Source organism: Triturus cristatus, chromosome 6 (assembly GCF_964204655.1).
Source record: "Triturus cristatus chromosome 6, aTriCri1.1, whole genome shotgun sequence".
NCBI classification, from domain to species: Eukaryota; Metazoa; Chordata; class Amphibia; order Caudata; family Salamandridae; genus Triturus; species Triturus cristatus.
In genome coordinates, this window is record NC_140589.1 from 376449001 (window position 1) to 376474152 (window position 25152).

Here is a 25152-nt window from a genome sequence, read left to right on the forward strand (position 1 = left end):
AGCCTACAGCTAAAAACAATCTTTTGACATTTTCCAGTTTTCATCCAAGACCATTACGAGAAAACCTCCCGTATGGACAATTTTTGCGTATTCGACGCAATTGTAGCAAGGTCGAGGACTGTCGGACGCAGTCCAAAGAGTTGACGCAAAAGTTGAGGCACAGAGGTTATCCCGAAAGAATTTTGAGGAATAGCTGTAAGAGGGCCAGGAATCAACCCAGAGAGATTCTTTTGGATAATTCCTGTAAACGAATGGTGGACATTCCGCTCACTTGTGTTACCACATATAATGTTGCATCAAATGCCATCTCCAAGTCTATCAAAAAACATTGGCGGATTCTCGAGAGTTATAACATCAAATGGGAGAAGCCGCTTTTTTCGTTCAAAAAGGCTAAAAGTATCAGAGATTCCTTGGTTCCCACCAGACCGAGGAATACCAAGAGCCCTGAAGAAACTTCTGTCCTTAATATTTGGGGACTACCACCTGTTTCGGGGCATTTCCCGAGTGGTTCATGCAGTGTCTGCCATCTTACTTCAACCACTAAGACACTGGTTTTAGAAAATGGCAAGACATGGACACAACGGGGTCATACTAATTGTAACACCACGGATGTGGTGTATTTGATCACATGTCCCTGTGATCTGAAATATGTAGGGATGACCACCCGTAAGGTTAAACAACGTATTTGCGAACATCAGAGTAACATCCGTTGTAAGAAACACACAACCAAATTGACTGAACACTTTTTGCGTTGTAATCACACTGTGGACGATCTACATTGGACTATTATTGAGCATATTAAATCAGGGCTCAACCTACCTAATCTATTGTTTGAAAAAGAACAGCGATGGATTTATCGCATGTCTAGTCACTTGGTTGGGTTAAATGAAAATATCCCTTGGGGCACAGTAATGAGGCGCAGTATTTAGTAATATTTCTTTACTTTTATGCTGATTCTTATAACTTGCTTTCAACATCTATTTGAGACCTAGGATAGACATGTATGCTTTACACCTTTGATATCTCCTTTGTCTCAGGATTGATTTGGATTTTCGTTTTTACGATTAGCCCAAATTACAACGTAGCGCTTTATTCATATACAACAACACATTTCATAATTATTATGAATAGCCTAACATTTATGTTTCGCATCAATGTTTAGCTGTTCTTAATTATTTGTTTTGTTGTTCCCTTGATGGTTCACGTGTATTTTACTCGCCTTTGTGAGAACTAACCTTCAGTTTGTCTGTGCTTGCGAAAGGGTCTCAATAAAGCTTTTCATTAAGCTAGCACTCTCCTCGTCTTGGAAAAAGGTTGACATTCTAGTCCTTTTCCTTGTTGGGAGCCATGTTCTGTTTTCGTGATGACGTAGACGTTACCAGTGCCGGTCACGTGATACGCGGAACTGCTTGCCCAGTATGAGGGAGATTTTCCGCCATTCTGACTTTTTCTATTTATTCACAAACATCTCACTGTTTGACCTTCTCCGGGCATGGTGGGAGTTTATAGGTTGATTTGCCTGGCGGTGGACTCGGAAGAAGTAAGTACCGTTTGCTACTTAGACCATTTTCGATAGCAGTACGCTGTGGGTGTTTGAGTGGCGGGGATTGTTATTCACCGTAATTTTTCCCTGTTTCTCTTCACATTACAGCTGTTCTGGAGTCCCGCCACCCACCGTTTTGCCTAAGGAGCGGGATTACTTTTTTGTACATGTAAGCACTGTCTATCTCGTCTTTCTCGTCCTTCTCTTATTTGGAAGTGTGTACCACTTCATTGAAAGTGTGCTCCCTGCATTGTTGGTTTGCCTAGCTTTAGCGTATTTGTAGTCAAGTCCTAAGAATCGTTTCCGTCAGTTTACATTCGATAAACTGTTGAAGCGAGTAGATTTACTCGTTTCTGTGACGAATCTGAAGATTAGCATATAGAATTTTTGTGTTTCTTCTGATTTCCTCTAGTTTTGGCAGACATGGAGTAATGTCAGCTTGTATGCCTGAATAATGAGCTTATCATAGATTTGAATTTTTGCCTATGACATTTCTTCCATTTTTGTTACATAGTAATCAAACATATGGATTAATGGTTTGCAAATATATATCTATTTGCCTTCTGACATGTATGTTTTTTTACAGACATCTTATGGCTTTTGTGAAGTGCTTGAAGTCCTCTTCAAAACCTTTGATTTTATTCGGTTCTTTTGCACCTGAGGTCAGGGTAAGCCTTAGCGAGCTTATACCGCCAAGGTGTCCCCTTTTTTGTAGGTCCTGAAGAAAGCTTTGTTTAATTACGTCCAGAAGCTGAAACATGTCGACCAATACAGTGATCAATACATAGGATGTACCTGATCAATTTACGTCAGTGTTTACCATCCATTTTTGCACTTGTTTTTATACAGTGCCAGGTTCACCGCCATTAAAACTGTTTTGGAAGAATCCTGTGTACTTTTTAACCAGCACAATTATTTTTTGCACTTATCTTACATAAAAATCTTTTCTTGTCTGATATTTGTGCTCCGCTATAAGTAGGCGTCGAAGCACACAAGAGGTGCAGTAGGCATCCCTGGTGGAGCCCTATGATGAAGCATGTCACCAACCAGGTTGGTGAGTGAGGGTTCGTAATCTACATTTGATTGATTTGTCATTGGCACATTACTACACACAGATACCTTTTTGCTTTGTATATATTTGTATTTCTTTGTACTTACACACTCTTTTGTTGTTTAATACCTGTTTACCCATGCACAACATATACAGGACTTCACCGACTCCACTTGTCTCGCGCGGGGAGTGTCGGACCATTCCCCGGTCTTCGGTGCACAATGTGCTACACAAGCAGGCCCCATCATGATCCAGCCTTGGGCAATAAAGATCCTGCACATCAGGGAAAACTTACGGAAAGACACTGATTATTATTTTGAGGAGAATATAGGGTCTGTGAAGTCAGCAATTATACTCTGGGGTACATACGGGGCGGTGTTTAAGGAGAGAGCGTTATCTCTGATGGTGGGCCGCAGAGCGCAACCGGAGAGTGAGCGAATTGGAAACGGAGATCTTGAGCCTTGAAAGCACCGCCGCGTAGGACCCTGATCAAGATACTCAACATACCCTTAGTATTAAGAGACAGGATTATTAAGCAACTGCTCTTGGAGGACGTCAATAGGCGTGCTCTCGCCACCCGCCATAGAATATATGAACAGTGTGAACGAACTGGGAAATTATTGGCATGGCTGGAACATAAGGAACAGTCAGCGAGGTGGGTGTGAGCAATTAAGGGGCCTGATGACTTTCTGGTTACCGACCCCCGGGGCATTGCGGAGGCATTCGCGAAACATTACGAGCAAATATACGGACTTCCACAGCACTCAGTCGCCATTAGCGGCAGATCTCCTCGCTACGATCGATGTAGCGTGTATCTCCCAACAGAACAGAGAGGCTCTAGACGCTGATATCTCGGTTGACGAGATTCAGAAAGCCATCCAAGACATCCGTGCAGGTAAGGCGATGGGCCCTAATGGGTTTACGATCGAGCTGTTAAAACCTATGGCTACGAAACTCGCCCCTCACTTGTTGAATCTATACAATGAATGTTCTGAGATTGGCCTCCTCCCGGGTGATATCCGTGCGGCCACCATCGTGGTCATTCACAAACCCGGTAAACCTGTGGAGGAGTGTACATCGCACCGACCCATTTCACTGATAACTGTGGAGGCTAAAATTCGGGTCAAATTGCTAGCTAACCGTCTGCTCCCTTATCTTGCTGACTTGGTTCACCCTGACCAGTCGGGATTCATGCCGGGTCGGAATACGGCGCGAAACCTTTGCTGAGTTCATGGCGCGCTGGGCCATGTAGAGACACTAGAGGAAAATGCGATATTGCTTGCGCTTGACGCAAAATTGGCGTTCGACGCCGTAGCATAGGATTATCTGTTCGTGGTTCTGACTCGCATAGGGTTCGGGCCCAAGTTGCTTGGGTGGATCAGACTTTTATATACGCTCCCCATTGCCCACGTCTCAGTAAACAATCATTGTTCTAAATCTTTCCACCTTTGCCGTGGTACGAGGCAGGGCTGCCCACTATCGCCGCTCCTCTTTGCCCTGGTCCTTGAACCTTTGGCGGTCTGGATGAGAGAGGACCCAGGTATCAGAGGACTTAAATGGACGGACGAACAAGAAGACCGAATATCACTATATGAAAAAGAAGTCCTGCGCACACGTTTCTGGATAATACTTTCATTAGAAAATGATAGAGGAATGAAAAAGGCTCAAAGTCTGTAGGATTTCGAAATAACGAAGGTCGACATCAGAAGTCTTAGTGTAAAGTATTTTTTATGTATGTCGATTTCACAACGCGGTGAAGTGGGGGGCAAAGTGTACGTTCCCACATCCTGGAGTACGGAGGATCCTGTACCCGCGATCCTTGATACACTCGACTTTACAGCCCTTTACCCTTGTGGTTGGAGAACGGTGGATCCTTTACCCGTGATCTTCTACACACTCGATTGTACAGCCATTTATCCATGTGGTTGGTACACTTTGACTACAACTTCACCGCGTTGTGAGGTCGATCCGCACGCACCGCACCCTTTGGTTCTCGTGCTCAAAATCTATCTCTATATATTTGCTCATCTGCGCAACCAGCCCTGAAGAGTCACATCTCTACACGGTGTGACGAAACACGTGTTGGCTGATTTGTTGTGTGTTATGTATTGGTCTGAAATCGACATACATAAAAAATACTTTACACTAAGACTTCTGATGTCGACCTTCATTATTTCGAAATCCTACAGACTTTGAGCCTTTTTCATTCCTCTATCATTTTCTAATGAAAGTATTATCCAGAAACGTGTGCGCAGGACTTCTTTTTCTGCTTTGTTGAGTGGGTCTGACCCGCTTGTCCGCAGGGGCTTTTCTCTGGGTTAGTACCCCTGACCTGCAGCACCGTGTTTAATTTCTTGCCAGTGAAAACTCATAGTGCACACGCTTGAGCGCCATCTTCCTTTATCCCTATCTAACCCTGTCACATTGTATATCACTATATGCAGACGACATTCTGCTCTATCTTGCCTCACCAGCACGCTCACTCCACCGCGTTCTCCACATTTTCCACATATTTGGGGCCCATTCTGGTTACCAGATAAACTGGCCCAAATCCCAGATGTATTCCCTCTGGGGTGACCCTCCGCAAAGTCCTAGAGGTTATAGTATTCCAGTAGCGATCTGGGGATTCCAATACTTGGGCATTTTCATAACAATTGGCGCAACTTTATTCTATGAACAGAATCTGTTGGGACCGTTGAAGAGGTTTAAATCGGATGTCACCCACTGGAAGAAATTCCCCCTTACTCTTCTGGGACGGGCGTCTTTATTCAAGATGCTCGCCCTACCGCGCTTTATGCCCTCCAAAATACTCCCATTCCAGTCCCTGAATCCTATTTCTTGCAGATTGAGGCAACTGTTAGAAACTTACTTTGGGATAACAGGCCGTCTAGGATAGCTATAAACAAACTCACCATGGGGTGGTACGATGGAGGTATTGGGCTGCCAGTTATGCTTCTCTATTACCAGGCGTCGTAATTAATTGCCATCAACAAATGGGTGTTTTGGTCGCATACTGACCCCAGTTTCCGCTCCGATCTTTGGTTAATGGAAAAGGGTGGCTACACCAGAGCACTATATGCTAACCATAAGAAATTAAGTTTGACTGGCCCCACGGCCCGTACAGTAGAAGTGTGGCTCGGAGTTCAACGGCGGATGGGGTGGCGGGGGTGTCTAACAAAGGCTACCCCCCTGTGGGAGCTCGACATCTTGGGACGACTGAGCGCTTGTGCAGGGTTCGACAAATTGGATATGATCGGAATATCTACTGTGGGGGTATGTGGAATAAGGGCAAGAAGGCGTTGTTTGCAGAGCTACAACTTAAATATCAATTAGCACCATCAGAGCACTTCCGATATCTTCATATCAGCCACGCCATAGACCGTGCCCTCCCTAAAGACACCCCCCTCCCTGACTCCTCTCCTCTCGAGGATAGATTATTGTTGGATCCAATGGACTGTAAAGCCATCTCCCTCACGTACAAGAAACTGATCAACAACCGGACTGACCCAATGCAGAAGCTACGAACAAATTGTGAGGTGGACTTGGGTGAAATGGCTGACGAAGACTGGGTAGAGGCTCTGGCTTCCCCCCCGAGATGTGGCTATCCCGATGCGACTTCGGCTTGTTCAGCTTAAGATCCTCCACTGGGTGTACTTTGATGCCAAACTGTTATTTAAACTAGGTAGGAGACCAGATACACTCTGCCTTCGAAACTGTAACCAAACTGGCACATTCATACACATCCTATGGGAATGCCCCCATATACAACAATATTGGATAGACGTCACCCGACAACTGACAAGGACTTGTGATAAACCCATACATTCATCTCCCAAACTGTGTCTCCTCAACATCTGGGAGGCAACAGACCTCACCCAAGCTGACCAATCGGGGGCCACCATGGGGTGGAGTATAGCGAAACGAAACATTGCCCAAAAGTAGGGGGCGGACACGGTACCACAACTACGCGGCTGGGCTAAAGACATGGACGGAATATAAAGGAAGAGGTTGCCCACGTAAATGGGATCACAAGTGGGGACGCTGGAATAAGTACAGTGGTGAAATTTGCATCTCCCCCACGATAGAGCTTAGACGGGAGAGACTCGCAAGGTTGGAGGGGGCGGGTGTTGACATGATGACGTAAATCCCGGTCTACCAAGAACCCAATGGGCAGGTGGGGTTCTCTGACCCGAAGGCAAAATTGTGACCCTCATTGTATGATTAAGCTCTTCACACTGTTTTATAATATGGGCTCCGGATGGACGGCAGGTTGTAACATAATGTCAAAAGCTTGTACCTCCTGCTGAGATGTCTATGTAATGTCAACAATGCTGCTGTTCTGTTTCTAATAAAAATTGTTTTAAAAAAAATAAAAATTAGAAAGCTTTCCCATAAGAAAACACGTGAAGATAAATTACACTAAGAGAACATACCACCACAATCCATGAGAATGACTGAATTACTAACCACACCACAGGTAATAAAACAACCATGGGGATGCCAGCTGGACACTGGACAACACTTCCTACGTGGAGAAGGGGAAGGCGAGAAGGAAAAGGAACTAAAGAACATTCCAACGTAGGACAACCCATGGACAGTATGGGTGGACACATGCTTCCCCATGAGTAGATGAATGGGTAATAACAAAGAACTTTTCAGAGAACTGTTCTTTGCACTTTGTGCCTACGTTCATCGAATGAAGGCAGAGAAACCTTTTCCATCGAAGCTTTTCAAGAAAATTTCACAACCTTGAATGGAAACGTAATGCTACAGACTCTGCCATACATGGAACTATTCCAGTAAAGGCATGAAAGAGACTGCATAACTATGTTCCAAACGGAGGATTGAAGGTATTTTAACTCTGTGACTTTTGGGACACCAGTATGTTTTGCCAAAACAAGGCATTGTGGGTACTGTAGTCTGAACACTTAAGTATAATCATTTGTCAGAAGAATAATTAGCAGTGGACGAGTAAAATGATGCTAAAAACAGTAAACGGATTAAGGATTTATCCTCGAATTTAATTTAAAACTGCCACTGCTTCCTGACAATAATGAATGTTTAAGATGAACTTAAATGCGTACTGAAGTCCCACCCTGCGCATTTTGAATTGCCTTTTGGAAAAAGGTGCTTTGTCCCTCGTCACTGCTCATTAATACCAGCTATAAAACATATACTTAAAAGGTCCCAAAAGCGAGACCTATTGGCTATGCCAATGCTTGTTTGTTTTGTTTTAAAAAAAAAATTACCAACTGTTTTTTTATTGCCATTTTTAAGTGCAACCACACAGAGCGGTACATAGCACAAGCAAACCAAAGCATCCAGGTAATCCCACAGTTGACATTGATATGAGAGGTGTGAATAACTGGTGAGTGAACAGGTCCTGGTGTGCCTCCTCGAGGCACTGGTGACCCCTTCTGTAGTTCCCAGGCTTTTGTTTTTAAATTGGATGAACTGCATTGGAGCACAGAAAGCAGGCACCCGGCATGAAGTTATTGCTGTGTAACTGATGTGAGGGTGTATCCACGTGTGATTTCCTCTAAGGGTGCCGGATCTCTCACTGACAAGGCGCATGAAGAATGCCACCTGCAAAGTTCACCCTGCATGCACTGCACGGGTGTACGGTGCCATAACGTGACCGCTTATTTGTTTTTCTTGCCAAGTCAAGTGGTGATAGGGTGAAATGTCCCTTCAACCTGTCCCTTTCAATCAGTGCTGCAAATTCTGCCCTGGGTAGATACACTCCATCTTCTGGGAGATCGTTTTGCATTTGCGTGACTGCTGAAATATTTTGGCGGCAAATGCAAATATTACACTAACCATGGAAGACACAGGACGTGATTTGAAACAGGCGTTGCCGAATTTCTTTTGACACTCTGCAGATTCAAAGTTCATCCGAAATCTAGTAGCGCTGACATGAAAGATGATGTGAAAGCCCGGGATTTAAAATTACTTAACAGACATTGCATGATGTTTGGAGATTAAACCTGGAACGAGTTTGAGGACGTATTTCTCAGTAAACATGTGGAGTCAGTATGTGTGTTGCTTGTTGCTGAGCAACAGCCGCATTACGACTCTGCAAACGCAGTTAAGTCTCTGTGTTTTGATTTATAACCCGATAACACCTAGCAAGCCAATTTGTTTTAGAGTGATTGAATTATAACTAGGAATACAGTAGTGGTGGATGTGCATTAAAAGCAAAACATTTGCAATACCAATAGGTCTGACATTAATGTGCTACGCCCTGCACTCACCAAATCATGCCACTCACTGCATTCTCATGGGTACACCTCTCACCCCGACACTCATTCATTCTGCAATCACACAGGCACACCACTCATCTCTCAACCTGCACTCACAAAAGGAGTACCCTACCCTTATTACCCACGATTAACCACCTACATACCCGGTAATCATAGTGTCCCTTGCACTTCTACCCTCACCCAATGCTCCACTTAGACTCATTCATCACTGACACTGCACAGAAACACTACATATCCTTAACCCAGACACCCAATTGCTCACCAAGATAAAAACTTGCAAAAAAATTATTATTAATAGGTGCCTCCTATTGCATTTACCAAGGTTTGTTTTTGCAAATGTGTTCGTTTACACAAGTAGAGAAGCCATACACAAAACCTTTCAAGCTTGAAACCAAAGTTTACTTAACATTTGCTCTCCCTGGAAAAAAAGTCAATATAACCTTTTCAGACTGATGTTCCACCTTCCAAACTCCATTCCACGGACCTACATTAGGTTGTGTAATTGTGTCTTATTAAACGCTTGTTATCTGCTCACCTGGCAATACATCATATAGGCCAGTGAAGCCTGGTTAAAGTTTCTTCTTTAGTTCCTTTTAGCATCCGGACACCTTTTTTGAAGTTCCTACTTAAGGCAAGCTCTCACTGGTGATTTTTTCAAATTAGTGTAGCATACATGTGTTAGTATTGCTATGAGATGCAATTGTTAAGTGGTTTTATAAAATGTATGTCAGTGGTAAGCACTAAACTTGCTGCTTTCCAACACTGAATTTAATAATTTTATCAACTGAAGTGTTGCTGAATATCTGAGTCTGCTTTTTGTATTGCAGTCGTCGTAGTTTTAATTAAATATTCAACTAATGAACTTTATTTTACTTTTTTCATCCAGACTAAGAAACGATGGTAAGGCGACACCAGTCAAGCAGGGAGAGAAAGAACTTCAGCCATGTTAGGGTTCGCATATACCATTCCAGCATCTCCAGTTGGCTGGATTTGCTGGACTGGCTCAGCTGGTTTGGGTCATGCAGCCTGAGCCTAAAGGTGAGGGAGCCGCTGAAAGCTAGAGCCACACTTGTGCAAGTTTTCTGGCTTTGGCTCATCTCAAGGCCCTCTTGGACCCTTGAGCCCAAAACAAAATTGAGCTTTCATGTGGATTCGGTCTGGAGCCCACGTTCTAACTTAATGCGCAAAGAATTAAAGAAAGCTCATTAACATTTAATGTAAAAAAAAGACAGGGAAAGAGATACCCACCCAGCGGCTGGATGGCATAACATGAAATTAGAAAACCCTGGATTATATCCCAGCTTCCTTACTTGGCCAATTGTGTGATTAGCAGGAACCCAGTGCACACTCAGTCAAAGATGCATCACAGTCCGGCAAAAAGTGAAGGGGTACCATGCCAAAAGGGGTACTTTCCTACACTGCAGTACTTTTTAGTTAATATCGCGAAAGTACTGCAGTACATCGTAAACGTTTGAAAACAATTTTTTTTAAAATAGGTCAATAAAAAATCCTTTTCCCTACCTCTGCAGTTTGCTAAACTGACTCATGTCTTCCTATATATAACCAAAACAATGATCAGCCATATTTCACATGAAAACACAGAACAAACTAAGGCAAACCGTGGTCTAAACAATATGCTTCTGCTGTTTAAGGTGGCAAGGGCTTTCATTAACCAATCATATTGTGTTTTGTCATAGTCATTTACGGCAGAATACCGCGAAAGGTACCGCGGCATACCACAGCCCAATGTATCACTAAGATTTTGTCCTTTATAAAATCAACAACTACTGAACAAATTTAGATCAAATAACAAAAAGGGCCCTTTCCGCAGCATAATCTCTATTCCTGCCAAATTTCATGAAAATCCATTCAACCTTTTTGCCGCTAAGTCTAAAAAAGAAAAGCATGGGTTGAAAAGTGTTTTGGTATACCCCTTTTTTCTTTGCACCCCCTTAACTAAGCCCCTTGAAACTTTGTATCATCAGCCAGTGTAGAAAAAGGAATAGGTCTGCAAACTCGGAACTCCCACAGCGATCGGCTGAATTGGGACACGGACACCAGTTGAGTGTTTCTTTTTCTTCTTTATTATATCACGCTGTTACTTGGCAAGATGACGCGTTTCGCCCACCTAATGGGCTTGTTCACATATATATATATATATATACACACATATATATATATATATATATATATATATATATATATATATATATATATATATAGTTATTTTACAAAAAAATAACAACTTACCTGCATGATACTGAATTGTGTTGTAAGGTACCTAAAAATGGCCTGTGTGGTGCTAGACACCCTCGGTTTTATTAATAAAACAAATGTTACCCACTGACAATGCTGCAAGAAGGGCGTGCTTTGGGAGCATAGTGTAGACGCTACACGATAGAGGAATGAACCCCAGATGCATGCTGTCATTAATGCTGATGTGAGATGACAAGCACATAAGCCAGGGAATAATAAATAACATTGATTGAAAAAACCTTTAATGTAATCCCATGGATGATAAGAATCGTTAAAGGATACACTAAGAGGTACACAGTGCACTTCAAGAACTGCACCTGTCAGACACTGAACAAAGTAAGATGCGAACGAAATGGAGAGGGCAATTCTGCTCAGCCATTTACTCCGCCTTCACCTCAGGAATATCAGTCTGGGTGGCTCCTAGGATGCCCCTTCCAGCATCATTTCCCTAAGGCAGATATAGAGGGCAGATGCATCAAGATTTGTGGGCTACTGGAGGGCAAACAGATAACCGCCATATGCAAATTTGCACAAACAATTTTCATTTTTTATATTATTCGTTCTTTCCCAACTTACTTATAAACGTGATTCCATTACTGTGACTGTAACACAACATTTTCCAGCCTCAGAAATGCAGCAACAAAGACATATTACTCCATAACATACTTTAAGGGCTTAACAGCCTAGATTCTTGTATCGTGTCTCCACAGGTCAATTTCTATTATCCACCAACAAGACCCAGTAACTCCCTATTTAGGAGATTTCCAACAGCATACCTCTATACCTCTTCCATTGTTCCCGTCTCTCTCTCATTTGTGTGGGCATATCCATACTTTTTGCCAGTATGCACCAATCCTTGCCCTCCTTCCATGTATCGGTGCCTGTGGCGGCATCAGCACCCAAAGTATTTTAGAATATTTTGCTGGGAGCTCCCACGCTCCACCTCAAGAATTCGATCACTCCTGACCAAAAATTGTCAAGACTCGGGTATGACAACAGGGTATGAATGTAAATGCCCAACTGATTACAGTCCCGAGGCCACCTATCATCTTTGTTACTGTCACTCTTTTTCAGGCATGTTCTAGTAAAATTCACCCCACGCGGGATTTGTTGTTCTGCACCAGACAAAATCCTACTTTTATCACCACCTCACAGGGTAATTGTAACATGTCCACCCAGCAGTCATCTGTTAATTTACTGACATCCACCTCCCAATTCAACCTAAGGTCTCCCAAAAGGTCCAGTGAGCTAATATTTTTAATATAACATATTGCTTTTTTGAGGAGTGGTTCGGAAAAAATACTATCCTCTAAGTAGGAGTGATCTTCAACATCAGTACCACATGGGGTATGTGCTGACAGGGTGTGTAACAGGTGCAAATATCCATAAGGCTGCATCAGTTAAACCATGTGTCTCCAACGAGTAGCTCGGGAGCTACTGGTAGCTCGCCATTACCTTCAAAGTAGCTCTCAGAGGTGAAGTCAAGCCCAGTATAAAATTCAGAGAGTAGGTGCCTATTAAAGAAGGCAGCACTGCTCATCTCAAGACCCTTGGAGTGACAGTCACTAAAACCTATGGCAGTAACTCAAAAATAACACTCAAACACACACTGCATCGGCGTATAGGGCCTGCCACTCGACACTCTGTATCCAATCTCAATATAACTAAGCCACAAGGAGATTGACCATGTTCTAGTCCCTGCTTTATCAATCACAACATGTGTGTGAACAGTGGACCATGAAAGAAGTAGGCAGCAGTAGCATGCGCAGTAATCAGTGCAGACCCACCAAAGTGTGGGACTGCAGGAGTCAGAGTGAAAATGTGACAGTTCGGTGCATGATCAGCTCAAGATCTGAGGAGAACAGGGCATGATCCAGACCAGAGAAAATTAAGATAATCATCAGCATTTATGTGCGTTCATAATAAACACTATTGTTTCCTGAAAGCTACGCCTGGTGTCATGCCCCAGCAAATGTGTATGGTAGCCCCCATTATAAGGGTGTTATCTCTGATATAATTGTGTCCTTTCCTGGCATAATAGTGCCAATGGCATAATAATGGTCATCCTTTACTATTTTGGGTATTTTTGGTCAAGTTGTGGTATACTGGCTGCCATCATTTACATACTAGGAGCATGACTGACCTACATTTACCTATTCCTGGAATATTAATGGTCATGACTGATGTATGGTTTCTGGCTTTTCTTCTGGAAAATTGAGTTTGTTTGCCCAAAATGGAAAGTGGTATTTGATAGAAAAATGTGCATTTTCAGAAACTAAACTGATGAATGATAATTCAAGCTAACCTGGGGAGGCCTACTGTTGTACTTATGTCCTTTGTGCCATAGGGCATGTCAAGATTTGAATGTTACTTCATAAGTCAGGTGGAGGCATTTTATATTGATTAACGTTTTCCTGGCATTTCTGATGGTAACCGCACCTGCAGTACTTGGGTGATAACTACTGATAATCCTGCTTAGGGTGGTCATAGTGCAGCCACTGTTTTACAGTTATAAAATTGGGTAGTAGCTCAGGAAGACGTTCTTTGAGCAGAAGTAGCTCTCACTACAGAAAAGGTTGGAGACCCCTGAGTTAAACTGTACCTCAATGCCTAGAATGATATTGGTTCCGATATCTCCAACATCTCCTAGTTTACTAATCCCTATTAGGCCCTCTTCTGAGAGGCCTGTAAAATATCTCCCCTCCCATGCTAATTATCTGTCACACCGTCTCATCCTTGAAGAATCACTGTGTATGTGGAGGTATCATCATATAGTGCGCTTATTATATAGGGCAGCGGAGTATCCCCGACTACCCACTGAATATCTATTCATCCTGAATGAGAGTTCATCCAAGGGAGCAAAAGCAAATTCATTTGCCACCACCAGCTGGGAGGCACAGTAGTATTTATGTATATCTTGTAAGGAAATACCCCATCATATATTTCTCAGATCACTTTTTGTAGGGCAATGTGTGACAGGCACACACCCCAGAGCATCAATCTCCCTTTAGCTTTCAGTTTCCATAAAAAATCCTCTAGTAAGGAGTATTTTGCAGGGCATATCATAAATTAGGGTGCTGCTATGATCTTAAAGAGGGACACTAGTCTCATAAGGGGCAAAGGCAGTCAGCATCAATGTCGCATGTTCTCCCTAAATCTGTCCAGAATGGGGTAAAGGTTGAAAGCGAAGAAATCTCCTGTAAATATGTGCCCTACATCCCAAGATACTGGAATCCTTCTACACTAATGATAAACCTGCATCTAGTCCTCTCAGGTGGGGTCCATTCAGTATGCGTACACAGTACTAATGTGCCCCAGTGAATACAAAAAGTGACGTATTTACTGAATATATCAAATATATGTGGGATCAGGTCTATACTAAGATCTGGTTGTGCCACCTATAAGAGAAAGTCATCCGCATACATGGAGATTCTCTCATATCATTGCAAGCTTTGAACTAGTGTAGCCTCATGGTTCCAGCAGTCTAGTGGCTCACATGCCAATGTGAAAATCATAGGTGACAGGGAACATCCCTCTCCAGTTCGCAGTGCTAACTGGAAGGGTGAAGACAGCACCCCATAAACTTTGATTCCGGCCAGTGATTTGTTATACAGTAGTTCTAGCCACTCCAGAAATTTGCATCCAAAACTCATCTTCCTGAGGACTCCAAGCATATAGGGCCATTCCAGGGAGTCAAAGGTCTTGACCGCAGCCAGTGAATCGATAACGGATTCTCCCACTTTTTCAGTATATGCCATTCAACCATATAGCTGTAATGGATTAAATCCAATATTCTTTTTAGGCAGAAGGTCAATTGGTCAGGGCACACAAGAGTGTTAATTATTCCCTATATTCAAGTAACCAGAAATGTCTTTAGAGTATTTTGGACTCAACATTTAAAAGGCAAATGGGCTTGTATTGTAAGTGCATTTATGTATTGCACTTACTACCCCTGACGAGGCGTCGAAGCATCATCTTGGGGCTTCCTGTGTTATATATTTTCACTATCATGGCTATTTATATTCATATGGTAGCATTTCCAGCTGTTTAGTCTTGTACATTTTTAGGTGAGCTCTCACCTTACCTGCCATTCTTTTATATGGCTATGCGTATGCCACTGGAGAACTGGAACCCTATCTGATTGCCTACCTTTAATAGCTTGCTCTACTTGCGGGTCTTGCAGATTTGTGGACTAATGCGTCCAGTGTCCTGCTTGTGTTCAACCTCATGGTCACAGGTTCAAATCCCAGAGGGTCCACTCAGTCTTTCATCCTTGGGATAAACATCCAATATTCTGAGCCAAGACACCCTTCTAGGTGAACATGCATTTTACAAATGCACGTTAGGTTACTTCAACTGTTATATCCAGTTCTACTGCATTTTTTCTGCCTCTGGAAGACTGGGTAGCTTTACAATCGCCGGGAATGCCTGTACTCGTCTTCGACTTAAATCGGACCTTGTGCTCAGGCGCTAAAGAAATAAGCCAACCTTATGCATGTGGTCACGGATCATAGTTACTCCCCTAACCACCTATTACTTTCTTTCCAAGTCAACGTCTTTCCCACCTTATTTCTGACGTCATAGAGTTTCTTTTGAGCTCCCAAATATTAATTTCTCGACTCGTTGTTTGTCAATGCCTGGTATTCTCGTTGTTTTAACTGTAGAATGTGTTCAAAATCAATTTTTGGTGTTTAAAGAACTCGTCTTTCTAAGTCAAGGCTATGCTCCAATTGTTCAGCCTTCACCCATCTCTTATGAGACGCCGATAGGGTCAATTGAGCAGGAACTCAGGCAAGCGAAGGGCGCAATTAGGAATTTAGAATGAACTGTAGCATTTACCTCAGAACACAGTTTCTGACCCAGTCATGGGAACAGCATGCTGACCTCCTTGACAGACTGTACCTCCAAAATCTCACATCATATATAGCTAAACACACTCAGAAGCAGTTAAGACTGACAGGCTGAACACCCTATTGCCACCATTAAGTTTCAATTTTATTCTTTTAAGTGTTAATATTGCAATGGTTTTAGTTAACTATGCAAAAATAAAGAAACTTTAAACTATTGCCACCATTAGGAATGAATCGGGTGACACCCTACAAATGAATAAAGCAATCCATGACTATTATAAAGAACTGTACATCAACAAAATATGCCCTAGTAATGAGGTTGAGGTGCTGGAGTGATATATGGCCAAAAAGTATTTCTGCAAGTGCCATGAGAGGCACTCCTAGAAACGGAGGGCCTTATCAAAGACCAGGAATTAAAAGGAGCCATGTTCAGTATGGCAAATGGAAAGCCACCTGGGTCCGATGGCCTGCCAACACCTTACCAAATGTACACAGACCCACTGCGTGCTAAACTGGTCAAACACTTTTTAACAGCTGCAGATACCTACACTGTACAATTAATGAAGCCATAAAGGTATCATTCCCTAAACGAGGTGGAGTCTCCCTATATTTAGCCAGATATCGCCCACTGTCAATTCTAAATACTGAATACAAGATTCTCTGTAACATTTTAGCACACTGGTTACTTCCCATCCGATGATTTTAATACACGAAGACCAAAATGCCTTCATTCTGTGCGGTAGGGGATCCCTGAATATGAGATGCTATTATAGCATCATACAAAACAAGCATTGGCATAGCCTAATAGGTCTCGCCTTTGAGATAAGTATTTAGCCATGCAGCACATTATCTATAGTATTAATCTGCCCCTCACAGAGAGGCATCATCAATTTGCATACACGAAGATCAATGCAACATACTTGCACCTATACGTCAGCGACATAATGCAGTTTGAGTAGATGAGGTATTTTAAAAAGACAGCAAATGTGACACATTATGTTCATGCGCAGAAGAGTGTGCCGCAACAACACATGGTGCAGCAGGCAACCCACTTCTCTTTGGTTGCATGCAGATAGCACATAACATTAAAAGGGGTCCTAATCGACCAGTAACAGTAGTTGGCTGCTCATGTGAAGATACTAACTTCATGGCTTCTGCTTTTAGAAGGGGTCAAAATTGCACCATTGATGCATGTGCAACATGTGAACCCACTGTGTTCCTTCCCAAAGTGTACTCTATTGAACGTGGCACACATCCAGCAGTGTCCTTTAGGGTACTATTGATCATGTTCATACTTCAATGGCAAACAGCATTCACGAAGGCAAAGTCTTTGTCTCAGTTGGACCGGCCCGTCTCCATGCAAGTGAGGCAATGCTGTGAAGCAAGATCTGACCTGCCTTCTGCATTGCAGAGGCTATGGAGTCCCTACTGTAAACAAGACTACACACATAACGCCAAAGAATACGGTCCACAGGACATTTTTGCAAGGACTGCGTATTCAATATTCTCACTCAAATTAATTGTGTGTGGTCAAACAATTAGTCGGACACTTGAGCTCCACAATATGGCAAATGCAGCTCACCACCTCCATCAGATAGTTAATACATAAATGATGTATTCATGTGAAGTGTATATTTTCTAACACTTATTGGAGGGTGGTGCTACAGATAAACAGGTGCGAGGCAAAGAACGTGTGTGTGTATATGTTTGGGTGTGTAGAGTGCCGGGGCGTGTGTTAATATATGTATGGGAGAGTGGGGGGGAGCGGTGCATTAGTGCCATTGTGCATGCAACCATGGATGTGTGTGTCTGTGTGTGGGGCGAGGGGTGTGGTCTTGCATGGGTGGGGGAGTGTGTGTACATGTGTAGCAAGGAACAGTGTGTGTCTGTGTGGTGAGTGGGGGAGCGTGTGTGTGCTTGGAGGTGGTGAAGGGTGGGGTGGGGTGGGGCACATACAGTCCTAGTGGCAGGATCAGCCACAGATGGTAACCACTGTAGCCCATCGTAATTCTGCTGATGATTATATTCCGAGGCTGCGTCCGTGGGGGGTGGGCGGGCTTCCGAGGACGGGGGCCATCAGGTATCGATCCAAGCACATTGTTGGCTGATATGGTAAAAATGGTACTTTGGTGATTTGAATTCACAGGCCCTGGGCTGTACATTTTCAACCTTCATTTGAAAATGGCTCATCTGGAATTACGGACAAGTGGCTTGTAGCTATTTTCATGCTAGACTTGTCATCCTGAAGATGCAGTCAGTGCCCAGCCCTTTAAAATCAATGCCAGTGCAGCTCCGGGCACAGCTGCAACACACGTAATGAGCTATAGATTTCTGTACCCGAGGAGGCCGTCAGAGATCAGATTGTAGTGCTATAGAAGACATTCCGGGAGGCAGAACGAATATTTACAGTCTTAATCCATAGTTTTTTCTCGATTGAATCAAAATATTTAATTATAAGACAAAAAAGAGCTGAGGGTGTGGTGACTTCTTCATCGGGCTACACACACTGAGGTTGTGCACACTGACCCTACGACTATATTATCGCAGTGTCAGTGGCAGACTTGTCTGACAGTAAACAGGCAACGTTGGTGTTCAAAATTACACCCAACCTTCTGGGAAGAGACGAACAAACACTGATCACAACAGTGCTAACCTCTGGTCAAAAACAAAAGCATTCTCCGGTTTAGAAGGAGAACGGGGTGTACCAGGAAACCAAACTTAGGTACTGGCGCCGGCTGAAGCCTCCCAGCCTCAGCTGAGCCACACTGGGCTAATTTGGGAGAAACACTGGAAAGAATATTTAGGACTGCGTGATGAACTTCAGTTTAGCTGGTGCTTGCATTGACATATTCATCAAGCACCATCGAACCTTAAAGGCACTTGTCTGAACTCTGTGGGCCGAGCCCACCGCCTCATTCCAAGCCGCCCTTATTTTACATATAGGATTAAGAATGCACTTTCCTGCTCGTGAGATCCTTAATGCATGTTTTCCAGCTCTGCGTCTTGTAATTGATTATTACTTCAAAAGCAAGTAAGGCTTCGGACTAAATATGTTTCAACCAGTGGCTTTATGAAATTGTACAATCAGTATCAAACATTGTTTTAGGCATCTATACATCACCACCGATAGCATTTATGTGTTAATATTCTGAAATACCAATCTCAACTTGCACTTTGGACATTTGCAAGAATATATATGAAAACAAGTAAGAAAATGTTTCTGAAAGAAGACACACATATCACACATGGGGCAACAAACAAAAGCACATCGTAAAGAAAACAAGGGAGGGCGAGGGTGATAGCGAGAGTAGAGGAGTGTCAACAAGCGCACGCGGCCACGCTAATTGAAAAGAGATGGCCCCTGCACGTTGCTGCTCGCTCCCGCAAGGTGGATGCCAGCAAAAGCACGAGTCTAACAAAAGGGCATACCGATTTCTAAAGGTCATCTCCTAGATCAGCGCTGCGCTAGGCTCGACCTAAAAAAACTACGGGGCTTTGGCCTCATGCAGCTTGCCTGGCCTCAGATCGGTAGAAAGCTTCTGACACGTAACGTGAGCTACATATCGAAATCATACTAGGTGGGTAGAGAAACCCAGCAGGAATATTTTCTCACACCTGTTTTTTCTTACTAACCACTGAATGTCATAAGGCACACGCTGAGCGTCACGGATCCAACTGGGAACACCAATTAGGCTATCTGTCTCCGTAGATGGAATGTTGCTCTAGGTCAGGGACGTAGAAAATGATCCCTCAGTTCGCTTGAACACACTCCCCTCCTTCAGAGGTTTCAGGCTTGGGTGTTATCTGGAGCAAGTACTGTATAGTCCCATTATTCCTCAAATTACCATGCTGTAGAGTTATCATAGATGGAAATGAGCTGCAATGGGAAGGATGTATGCTCCATTACTTAGGGATCAGTATATCCCATAGGAAAATCTGTTTCTTGGGGGGGGGGGGGGGGGGGGTACATTTGGGTTCTGCATTGCAGTCGCTCAGATATCAAACTGATTTCTGGTGCACACTCCATTTGTTTTCAGGGGGTCCTATAGCACAATCTACAATTGCTATGTTCCCCAGTGGGAGACTAATAAAAGTAATAAAGAAATCACCATCTCAGAAGAACCTCAATCGCATACGGTCTTGCAAGCTTTACATACAATAGGATATGGAAGGCATCTGATCTAGAACATTTAGGTATACCACGCGCCTTGCTTAGGGAAATAAGGGAGGCAGACTGTTTAATGGCACGGAGTGGCAGTACCCCTTTGCCTATCCTCATAGGATCTACCTTTTCAAGAACATTCAATTTAACCTATTTACAAAAGGCTTACCTAACCCCACAGACACTTAACAAGATCTACCTAAACACATCAGTGTGTCCACAATGACACAAGACACGAGCAGGCTTTAGGCATATGCTATGAGAATGTCAGAGATTAACAGGCCTCTGAGCAGAAGTTACAGATAACATCATCATGACTACAGGGCGCCATAACATTCTGCAAATGAGGGCCTGTGTTCTGGAGATATTCCTGAAACCTACAACAAGAAAAGGGGCTTTGAGATGAATTGATTTGGCACTTCTCATAGCTAAAAGAGCTACCACCCTACATGTGAAATCCTCATAGAGCCATGTGGTGAACAGTTGGTGGAAAACAACGATTCATGGGGCTGAAGCAGAGAGGCTAGCAATACCTAGGGAGCAAAAGTGAGGGTTGAGGAAGCGGCCTACAGCCCAGCAATGGGTTCAAGTACTGCAATTCTTTAAAAATAAACAAAGATGATTCTAGATCCCCCATAATGTGTCCCTACTTTACACTCACAAATGCTTATGAATCAAACCAGGATTGTATTTGTATGACAACAAAATATGTAGTTGGACTCTATTAAACAGAACAGAAACCCCTGGGGTAAAAATACGAGGAACATGTTATTCTAATCCCCCAATTTGATATTCAACAGAATATGAAATATCTATTTGTGTTAATCTTAGGCAGTAATAATGGGACTGTACATAGGCAAAAGGGGAAGGAGTGTTGTTCTCTGCCTCTTAAGTTAAACACAATTTACAATCTGACCTTTATGAAATCAGTAGCAATCTGCAAGGCAGCAGCGAAACTGGAGGTAAATACAGGGAGCTCTTACATCTCTCACTAATTAAAACAAGCATTAAAAATGCAAATAGGTCTCGCCTTTCATTAAGTTAAAGCCATTAGCATTGCTATACAATACCATTAGCAAAGCAAATGGCTTTAACTTTATCAAATGCGAGACCTATTGCATTTTCAATGCTTGTTTAGGACTTGTGCCCTGGAGAGGACTGAAACACGGGACAAACTACACTAGTAATGGGGTTTTCAGACCCAAACAAGAGCCATAAAGTACTAGTGAACGTGTGACATGACCTAATTGAAATTGCGAATGAGGGCTTACTCAGTATGCTTACATTTCTAGACCTGCACACCCTTTCCTTAGAGAATGCTATTAGATATCTACTGCCCTCCTTGACGAGCACACCAAAAATGTAATAATGGTAGAACTCCACTCTCCTTACCATAAGATCACACGGAGAGTCCCACAGAGGGCTTGTATAGGTCAAAACGAAAGAGTTTTTCATCCCCCTATAACATCCGCAAAAATAAGGAACGTATGTACTTCCATTACCCCCGAATAGACTCCCAGGAGGACAACCACCTAGCTTATCAGTATCCTTGAAAGTTTGTTAAAAACGGTAGAAAACCAATATTTGAGGGGCGGTGGAAGGGGCATGAACCAGTATATGGCCCTCAAAAACTCCAGGGGCTCCCATGAAGACTGAAGCACATTCAAAATGCTCAGCTTCCCATGCAAATGCCCTCAGTATTGCCCATCCATGCAAGAACAAGCATTTGCAATGCAATAGGTCTCGCATTATTAAAGTTTGAGCTATTGGCATTGTTAATAATAATAATGCAACACCAATAGCTCAAACATTCAGTAATGCGAGACCTATTGCATTGCAAATGCTTGTTCTAAAACGGCTACTGAATTTGTCAGTATGTCAGAACCAATCTTTTCTAAAGTGTCCTGAGAAGAAATACAAATACCGGAAATCACCCTGGGCCAGGTTTTGGCCATTCACTTTCAGATCTTGGACAGGCGTGGCCCATTATCCACACCTTGAGGGATGAACACTACCTATGTTCTGATTATGTAAAAAAAAATATCTTTACACTCAAAGCTCTTCTGTCAACAAACATGGTGTTGTTCCCTTGTCACTCAGTTTCCCCATTCATGTGCTCCCGTACAAGAAAGCCAACCCCTGCTCCTGCGTCTCCTTAGTAGCCAGCAATTCCCATTGCAGCTAACCAATCATGAGATGCCTTTATAGCTAGAATTATAAAATGGCACAGTTTCTGTGCCTTCACTGCTAGTTTCCCGTGCCAAGAGGGCACCACCTATTTCGGCTGTTTTTGTGCTTAATGGGCACTGTATACTTCTAGTTCCATGTGATTCTCTGTTAGAGTGGCAGCTTCTTTTCAGGAGAAATTGGTTTTCTCCTGCAAGTATTTTGCCTTGTTCTTTCGCTTTGCTGACCTGAGTACATGATCTCCCCTGGCTGTTCCATCCAGCGAACGAACTGGGTAGTAGCTTTATTTATTTTATTTAGAAATTTGTAAAGCGCTCAGCTACCCCCAACGGGGTGTCCCGGCGCTGACAACAAGAGAATAAAAAGGTCCGGGAGGGTGAACTGAAGAGGATCGATGAGGCTAGGTGAGAGAGAAGAGCCAGGTCTTCAGTTTCCTTCGAAACAAAGGCTCTGATGTCAAAAATCTGAGTTCCACCGGTAGAAGATTCCACAATCTGGAGGTGGCCACGGCAAAAGCCCTGCCACCCGTACGTGCCAGACGGAATCGTGGGCAGAACATAAGGCGAAGATGGTTGGATCTCAGATCCCGCGTCGCATGAGTCAGCCTGAGTCTATGCATTAGGTATGCTGGGCCTCGGCCATTGAGAGCTCTGAAGGCGAGGACTAGAGCCTTAAACTGGATGCGATATCTCACTGGTAACCAGTGCAGTGTGGCCAGATAAGGTGAAATCGAGTGGCGATAAGGAATGTTACAGATCAGCCTGGCAGCTGAATTCTGCACTGTTTGCAGACGATTGATGAGGTACGCTGGGGCCCCAACTTACAGACTGTTTGCGTAGTCCAGGTGGGACGTTATTAAGGCATGGACTACTGTTCTGCGGGACTCAAGAGGCAAAAAAGGAATGATTTTTTTAATCATTCTGAGTTTTCCAAAGCAGGATGATGAGACTTTATTAATTTGGGTTTTGCAGGAAAGAGCTGTGTCAAATTGGAAGCCTAAATTACGGGCAGCTTGAACTGGCGCCGGGGGAGGATTAAGTTCAGATGGCCACCAGATGTTGGGAGGGATGGAAGATTTCTGGTTAAAAAATAGGACCTCCGTTTTATCAGCATTCAATTTTAAGTTGTTGGACATCCAGGAGGAGATGTTTACCAGGCAGTGGCGAAAATTAGCCGAAGAGCTTTCAGAGTGATCCTTAAATGAAAACACAAGCTGAGTATCATCAGCGTAAAAGATCACTCTGACGCCCCAAGATTCGACCACCTTCGCCAACGGCATCAGGTACACATTGAATAGGAGGGGGCTCAGGGCAGATCCCCGCGGAACCCCCCATATTAATGGTTTCTCCGTGGAAACAAAAGGGCCAAGGGCGACATGTTGGAATCTGCCCGTCAGAAATGATTTCACCCAGGCCAGCGGTATCCCTCCAATACCCACCTCCTGAAGGCGATTTAGCAAAATGTCATGGGAGATGGTGTCAAATCTGCGGATAGGTCCCATATCCCCACATTCGCGAATTGACTCAGTCGCTTCCAGCAGGGCTGATTCAGTGCTAAAGTTCGGCCTGAATCCTGATTGGGTGTCATGAAGCAGGTGGTTAGTTTCTAGGTATTCAGACAATTACTCTTATACCACCTTCTCTAACACTTTTGCTGGCTTAGGAAGAAGTGAGATGGGCCTGTAGTTACTAAAACATAATGGGTTAGCACTCGTTTTTTTCAAGATTGGTAACAACAGCGCATGTTTCCACAAAGAGGGAAAGAGGCCCGCTTGCAGGGAGGAGTTCCAGATTTCTAACAGAGGTTTAATCAGTAGCGGAGCTATTTCAGTCAGAATCTGAGCCGGGGCTGAATCGAGCGGGGATCCGGATTTACATTTTAGAAACAAGGACAAGGTGTAATCTTCAGACAGAGGTTTAAATGAGGTAAATACTTCAGCACAAGTGGTGTCATGGACTGAAGTAACTGCTATGGGAATCTGTTGAATAGTTGCAGTGATGTTCACGAATTTCTCATAAAAGAAGTCAGACAGGCCATCGCTAAGCAATTGGCTAGGGGTGACAGGGCATGCCAAAGCAGAGGGGTTTGCGAACTCCTTAACAATGTTAAAGAGGGCCTTGATGGAATTTTCTGCTCTTTTAATTTTATCCGTAAAGTACTGTTTCATGACAATGCGTTTGAGTTTATGAAACTCTTTGAGAGCTGATCTGTAGAGGGCTTTGGCCACCGGATCGTATGATCGGCGCCATATACGCTCCAGTTTTTTGCATTTACTTCTATTTTCCCGTAGTATCGTTGAGAACCATGGGGCTGAGGGTTTAGATCGTAAAGAGGAAAGGTTCTGCATAGGGGCAATTTGCTCAATGGCAGCAGAGAGATCTTTATTAAAAGTAGATACTACTACATTAAGATCAGCATCGAGAGGATCGGGACTGCTCCTAAACATTTGCTCCAGGGCCGTACAAATGACTTTATGCCACTTTCTGCACTGTTCTCTGATGGTAGATTTCATCTTAGGCGGTCTGGGAGTAGATACTTCAAACGGAATCAAGTAGTGGTCAGACCACGTGAGGGGCATAGGGGGGGAGAACATTAAGGTCAAGCCAATTGGAGAAAATTAAATCAAGGGTGTGTCCTGCAGAGTGTGTAGGACCATTGACCCATTGGGTTAGAGTCTAAAAGATTTTTGGCACGTGTACAATCATGTACATCAATGTGATGATTAAAATCACCTAGTACAGTGAAGTGAGGGTGTTTAAGGGAGAGATCTGCGATGGCCGCCAGGAATGAGGCAATTGCAGGCTGGGGGGTGTAAGGGGGGCAGTATACCAGGGCACCTG